This window comes from Cebidichthys violaceus, unplaced genomic scaffold, assembly GCF_023349555.1.
Source record: "Cebidichthys violaceus isolate CVI_PGR_0920_01 unplaced genomic scaffold, fCebVio1.0.p SCAF_168, whole genome shotgun sequence".
Lineage (NCBI taxonomy): Eukaryota > Metazoa > Chordata > Actinopteri > Perciformes > Stichaeidae > Cebidichthys > Cebidichthys violaceus.
In genome coordinates, this window is record NW_027176338.1 from 85,001 (window position 1) to 92,500 (window position 7,500).

Sequence of the window (7,500 nt, forward strand, 5' to 3'; positions counted from 1 at the left end):
ATTTCATCCAGCTTATATGTGTTAAAGTGTCCGTTTTTAGGGTCATAAGGCCGGATAAATCAGTTGCATTCAACCGCTTGGAGCTCACTTGCAGTCCAATGTCGCCATCCTGTGGACAAAGTGAGAGTTGCAGTTTGGAATTACACTTAGAAAAAAACCAGCAAACTGACCTCCAGGCCCTGTATTGTGGTTGTGGAGGCCGCTTTGGAGGCTCTAGCTCGGCTAGTTGAAGGCTTTAGCGCTTCTCTCCCATCTACCAGGGGCACGAAACTAAATTACCAGGGGCATGAACGTCCTGAACGGTCGGAGTTTTGGTTTTAACCCAGAGAGGGTGCTTAAGTGTGGGGGCCCGGGACCGCCTGGAGACGGGGTTAGAAGGGTAGCTGCCGGAGGTGTCTCTGCGGGCTTTTGGTGAGGGGTGGCCGGGTGGGGGTGGGTCCGGTTGGGGGGGGGTGTTTTTGGAGGGCTATTTTTTATTTTTTCCCCGTTTTTGGTGGGAGCTTGAGTCAGAGGTGTTGGTGGGTGACTAGGGGGGTGCTGCGGAGGTCCTGTGGCCGGGAAAGGTGCCTGATTTCCGGGTGTGGATGAGTGGATGAGGCTGGTGCTGTGGGAGTGCTTTTCTCACACTTTCTCCCACTATTTCGGTCTGCTTTAAGCAGAGGTGATGCTGGGTGACCAGGGGGGTGCTGCGGAGGTCCTGTGGCCGGGAAAGGTGCCTGATTTCCGGGTGTGGATGAGTGGATGAGGCTGGTGCTGTGGGAGTGCTTTTCACACACTTTCTCCCACTATTTCGGTCTGCTTTAAGCAGAGGTGATGGAGGGTGACCAGGGGGATGCTGCGGAGGTCCTGTGGCCGGGATAGGTGCCTGATTTCCGGGTGTGGATGAGTGGATGAGGCTGGTGCTGTGGGAGTGCTTTTCTCACACTTTCTCCCACTATTTCGGTCTGCTTTAAGCAGAGGTGATGCTGGGTGACCAGGGGGGGTGCTGCGGAGGTCCTGTGGCCGGGATAGGTGCCTGATTTCCGGGTGTGGATGAGTGGATGAGGCTGGTGCTGTGTGAGTGCTTTTCTCACACTTTCTCCCACTATTTCGGTCTGCTTTAAGCAGAGGTGATGGAGGGTGACCAGGGGGATGCTGCGGAGGTCCTGTGGCCGGGAAAGGTGCCTTATTTCCGGGTGTGGATGAGTGGATGAGGCTGGTGCTGTGGGAGTGCTTTTCTCACACTTTCTCCCACTATTTCGGTCTGCTTTAAGCAGAGGTGATGCTGGGTGACCAGGGGGGTGCTGCGGAGGTCCTGTGGCCGGGAAAGGTGCCTGATTTCCGGGTGTGGATGAGTGGATGAGGCTGGTGCTGTGGGAGTGCTTTTCACACACTTTCTCCCACTATTTTGGTCTGCTTTAAGCAGAGGTGATGGAGGGTGACCAGGGGGATGCTGCGGAGGTCCTGTGGCCGGGATAGGTGCCTGATTTCCGGGTGTGGATGAGTGGATGAGGCTGGTGCTGTGTGAGTGCTTTTCACACACTTTCTCCCACTATTTCGGGTTGCTTTAAGCAGAGGTGATGCTGGGTGACCAGGGAGATGCTGCGGAGGTCCTGTGGCCGGGAAAGGTGCCTGATTTCCGGGTGTGGATGAGTGGATGAGGCTGGTGCTGTGGGAGTGCTTTTCACACACTTTCTCCCACTATTTCGGTCTGCTTTAAGCAGAGGTGATGGAGGGTGACCAGGGGGATGCTGCGGAGGTCCTGTGGCCGGGATAGGTGCCTGATTTCCGGGTGTGGATGAGTGGATGAGGCTGGTGCTGTGTGAGTGCTTTTCACACACTTTCTCCCACTATTTCGGGTTGCTTTAAGCAGAGGTGATGCTGGGTGACCAGGGAGATGCTGCGGAGGTCCTGTGGCCGGGATAGGTGCCTTATTTCCGGGTGTGGATGAGATGAGAGTGGGGGTGCTTTCCACACCCGAATTTATCCTTTCTCCCCTTCTGTTTTTCGGACCCTTTTGTGTCAGTGTTGCTGGGTGCCAGGGGGATGCTGTGGAGGTGTTTTATCCGGAAAAAGTGCTTTTTTCCGGGCGTGAGCGAGATGTGTGTCTGGGTGCTCTTCAGCCCGGACTTTGCCTTTCTCACCCTTCTTTTTTCAGGCCCTTTTGTGGCAGTGTTGCTGGGTGCCAGGGGGATGCTCTGGAGGAGGCCCACCCGGAAAAAGTGCTGTTTTCCGGGTGTGGGTGAGATGAGAGTGGGTGTGCTTTCCACGCCCGAATTTATCCTTTCTCACCCTCCGTTTTTCGGGCCCTTTTGTGTCAGTGTTGCTGGGTGCCAGGGGGATGCTCTGGATGTGAGTCACCCGGAAAAAGTGCCATTTTCCGGGCGTGAGCGAGATGTGTGTCTGGGTGCTTTTCAGCCCAAACTTACCCTTTTTCACCCTCTTTTTTTCGGGTCCTTTTGTGGGAGTGTTGCTGGGTGCCAGGGGGTTGCTCTGGAGGAGGCCCACCCGGAAAAAGTGCTGTTTTCCGGGTGTGAGTGAGATGAGAGTGGGGGTGCTTTCCACGCCCGAATTTACCCTTTCTCACCATCCGTTTTTCGGGCCCTTTTGTGGGAGTGTTGGGGGGAGCCCAGGGGATGCTCTGGAGGTGAGTCACCCGGAAAAAGTGCTGTTTTCCGGGCGTGAGCGAGATGTGTGTCTGGGTGCTTTTCAGCCCGAACTTACCCTTTCCCACCCTCTTTTTTTCGGGTCATTTTGTGGGAGTGTTGGGGGGAGCCCAAGGGATGCTCTGGAAGAGGCCCACCCGGAAAAAGTGCTGTTTTCCGGGTGTGGGTGAGATGAGAGTGGGGGTGCTTTCCACGCCCGAATTTACCCTTTCTCACCATCCGTTTTTCGGGCCCTTTTGTGGGAGTGTTGGGGGGAGCCCAGGGGATGCTCTGGAGGTGAGTCACCCGGAAAAAGTGCTGTTTTCCGGGCGTGAGCGAGATGTGTGTCTGGGTGCTTTTCAGCCCAAACTTACCCTTTCCCACCCTCTTTTTTTCGGGTCATTTTGTGGGAGTGTTGGGGGGAGCCCAAGGGATGCTCTGGAAGAGGCCCACCCGGAAAAAGTGCTGTTTTCCGGGTGTGGGTGAGATGAGAGTGGGGGTGCTTTCCACGCCCGAATTTACCCTTTCTCACCATCCGTTTTTCGGGCCCTTTTGTGGGAGTGTTGGGGGGAGCCCAGGGGATGCTCTGGAGGTGAGTCACCCGGAAAAAGTGCTGTTTTCCGGGCGTGAGCGAGATGTGTGTCTGGGTGCTTTTCAGCCCGAACTTACCCTTTCCCACCCTCTTTTTTTCGGGTCATTTTGTGGGAGTGCTGGGGGGAGCCCAAGGGATGCTCTGGAAGAGGCCCACCCGGAAAAAGTGCTGTTTTCCGGGTGTGGGTGAGATGAGAGTGGGGGTGCTTTCCACGCCCGAATTTACCCTTTCTCACCATCCGTTTTTCGGGCCCTTTTGTGGGAGTGTTGGGGGGAGCCCAGGGGATGCTCTGGAGGTGAGTCACCCGGAAAAAGTGCTGTTTTCCGGGCGTGAGCGAGATGTGTGTCTGGGTGCTTTTCAGCCCGAACTTACCCTTTCCCACCCTCTTTTTTTCGGGTCATTTTGTGGGAGTGTTGGGGGGAGCCCAAGGGATGCTCTGGAAGAGGCCCACCCGGAAAAAGTGCTGTTTTCCGGGTGTGGGTGAGATGAGAGTGGGGGTGCTTTCCACGCCCGAATTTACCCTTTCTCACCATCCGTTTTTCGGGCCCTTTTGTGGGAGTGTTGGGGGGAGCCCAGGGGATGCTCTGGAGGTGAGTCACCCGGAAAAAGTGCTGTTTTCCGGGCGTGAGCGAGATGTGTGTCTGGGTGCTTTTCAGCCCAAACTTACCCTTTCCCACCCTCTTTTTTTCGGGTCATTTTGTGGGAGTGTTGGGGGGAGCCCAAGGGATGCTCTGGAAGAGGCCCACCCGGAAAAAGTGCTGTTTTCCGGGTGTGGGTGAGATGAGAGTGGGGGTGCTTTCCACGCCCGAATTTACCCTTTCTCACCATCCGTTTTTCGGGCCCTTTTGTGGGAGTGTTGGGGGGAGCCCAGGGGATGCTCTGGAGGTGAGTCACCCGGAAAAAGTGCTGTTTTCCGGGCGTGAGCGAGATGTGTGTCTGGGTGCTTTTCAGCCCGAACTTACCCTTTCCCACCCTCTTTTTTTCGGGTCATTTTGTGGGAGTGCTGGGGGGAGCCCAAGGGATGCTCTGGAAGAGGCCCACCCGGAAAAAGTGCTGTTTTCCGGGTGTGGGTGAGATGAGAGTGGGGGTGCTTTCCACGCCCGAATTTACCCTTTCTCACCATCCGTTTTTCGGGCCCTTTTGTGGGAGTGTTGGGGGGAGCCCAGGGGATGCTCTGGAGGTGAGTCACCCGGAAAAAGTGCTGTTTTCCGGGCGTGAGCGAGATGTGTGTCTGGGTGCTTTTCAGCCCGAACTTACCCTTTCCCACCCTCTTTTTTTCGGGTCATTTTGTGGGAGTGTTGGGGGGAGCCCAAGGGATGCTCTGGAAGAGGCCCACCCGGAAAAAGTGCTGTTTTCCGGGTGTGGGTGAGATGAGAGTGGGGGTGCTTTCCACGCCCGAATTTACCCTTTCTCACCATCCGTTTTTCGGGCCCTCTTGTGGCAGTGTTGGCAGGGGCCTAGGGGATGCGGTGGAGGTCAAAGATCCGGGAAATGTGCCCCCTTTCCCTGGTAAATGACGTCCAGGGCGCTGTCCGTGGTGCTGTCCATGGTGCTGATGTTGCTACGTGAGCTAATGCCCGGAAAAAGCGCCCTAAACTGGGATGATGAGAGAGAGAGAGAGAGAGAGAGAGAGAGAGAGAGAGAGAGAGAGAGAGAGAGAGAGAGAGAGAGAGGGCATGGAGCAGCAGTCGGAGGCATCCCAGGGAGAGAGGCATGCTCTGGGGCACGAAAATCCCGGAAAAAGGAAGAAAAAGGGAAAAAAAACCCAGCCGCGTATGTGACGTGACTCTAGGCAACACGAAGCGCTGAAGGCTTCAGCGCTTCGTTGAGTCGCAAGAGTTCCAGGGGCGTAAAAGTCAGAAAAACGCCAAAGTGTCTCTAGGCAACACGAAGCGCTGAAGGCTTCAGCGCTTCGCTGACTCGCAAGAGTTCCAGGGGCGTAAAACCCAGCAAAACGCCAAAGTGTTTCTAGGCAACACGAAGCGCTGAAGGCTTCAGCGCTTCGCTGACTTGCAAGAATTCCAGGGGCGCGAACCTCCAAAAAACGACAGAGTGTCTCTAGGCAAAAACCAATAAGCGCTGAAGCCTTCAGCGCTTATTGGTTTTTGCCTATCCCGATGTGACCACTTTTGGTAGGGGGTAACCAAGCCACCTTGCGCACATTTTGTGAAACCGGTTTTTCAAAAATCTGTCTATCATGAAAAGACAGCGACAGCTTTACTACAAGAAGGCCGGAAAAGTGAAGGCACCACGGAGATAATTTCGGCCCGACTCCCGGTTACCAGGGCGGCAAAGACAGGCGACAACGCGGAAGTACTTTATCCGATTTAAAGCCATTATGCTCGGCCTATGTGATCCGATTTTTTGACGGACAACAGCGGTGTGTTGCGGACGTCTCTTCCCCGCGAATGGAGCGTTCTGGCTGGGCCTGGGAGATCCGAGTTTTGACGGACAACAGCGGAGTGTTGCGGGGAAGCGCTGCCTTAGAAAATGACTTTCAAACGGATTAACTGATTATGTTAACGGCCTCTTTACGCGCGTCCTCCAGGCAGTTACAACGACTGTTTCTGGAGGAGGCTTTGCCTCGGATTGTGAATTTAAAACGGATTGACAGATGACGTTAACGGCCTCTTTACGCACGTCCTCCAGACAAATATAGCGACTGTTTCTGGAGGAGGCTTTGCCTCGGATTGTGAATTTAAAACGGATTGACAGATGACGTTAACGGCCTCTTTACGCGCGTCCTCCAGACTGTCACAGCGGCTGTTTGTGGAGGATTTTTGACCCAGCATTATGTCAATAAAACGGATTAAATTATGATGTGTACGGCCTCTTTACGCACGTCCTCCAGACAGTTACAGCGACTGTTTCTGGAGAATGCTTTCCCTCAGATTGTGAATTTAAAACGGATTGACAGATGACGTTAACAGCCTCTTTACGCACGTCCTCCAGACAGTTATAGCGGCTGTTTGCGGAGGATTTTTGACCCAGCATTATGTCAATACAACGGATTAAATTATGATGTGTACGGCCTCTTTACGCACGTCCTCCAGACTGTCACAGCGACTGTTTCTGGAGGATGCTTTCCCTCAGATTGTGAGCTCAAAACGGATGGACAGATGACAATAACAGCCTCTTTACGCACGTCCTCCAGACAGTTATAGCGGCTGTTTGTGGAGGAGGCTTTGCCTCGGATTGTGAATTTAAAACGGATTGACAGATGACGTTAACGGCCTCTTTACGCACGTCCTCCAGACAGTTATAGCGGCTGTTGCTGGAGGATGTTTCGCCTCACATTGTGAGCTTTAAACGGACTCTCTCGCCACATTAACGGCCTCTTTACGCACGTCCTCCAGACAGTTATAGCGACTGTTTCTGGAGGAGGCTTTGCCTCGGATTGTGAATTTAAAACGGATTGACAGATGACGTTAACGGCCTCTTTACGCACGTCCTCCAGACAGTTATAGCGGCTGTTGCTGGAGGATGTTTCGCCTCACATTGTGAGCTTTAAACGGACTCTCTCGCCACATTAACGGCCTCTTTACGCACGTCCTCCAGACAGTTATAGCGACTGTTTCTGGAGGAGGCTTTGCCTCGGATTGTGAATTTAAAACGGATTGACAGATGACGTTAACGGCCTCTTTACGCACGTCCTCCAGACAGTTATAGCGGCTGTTGCTGGAGGATGTTTCGCCTCACATTGTGAGCTTTAAACGGACTCTCTCGCCACATTAACGGCCTCTTTACGCACGTCCTCCAGACAGTTATAGCGGCTGTTTGCGGAGGATTTTTGACCCAGCATTATGTCAATACAACGGATTGAATTATGATGTGTACGGCCTCTTTACGCACGTCCTCCAGACTGTCACAGCGACTGTTTCTGGAGGATGCTTTCCCTCAGATTGTGAGCTCAAAACGGATTGACAGATGACAATAACAGCCTCTTTACGCACGTCCTCCAGACAGTTATAGTGGCTGTTGCTGGAGGATGTTTCGCCTCACATTGTGAGCTTTAAACGGACTCTCTCGCCACACTAACGGCCTCTTTACGCACGTCCTCCAGACAGTTATAGCGACTGTTTCTGGAGGAGGCTTTGCCTCGGATTGTGAATTTAAAACGGATTGACAGATGACGTTAACGGCCTCTTTACGCACGTCCTCCAGACAGTTATAGCGGCTGTTGCTGGAGGATGTTTCGCCTCACATTGTGAGCTTTAAACGGACTCTCTCTCGCCACATTAACGGCCTCTTTACGCACGTCCTCCAGACAGTTATAGCGACTGT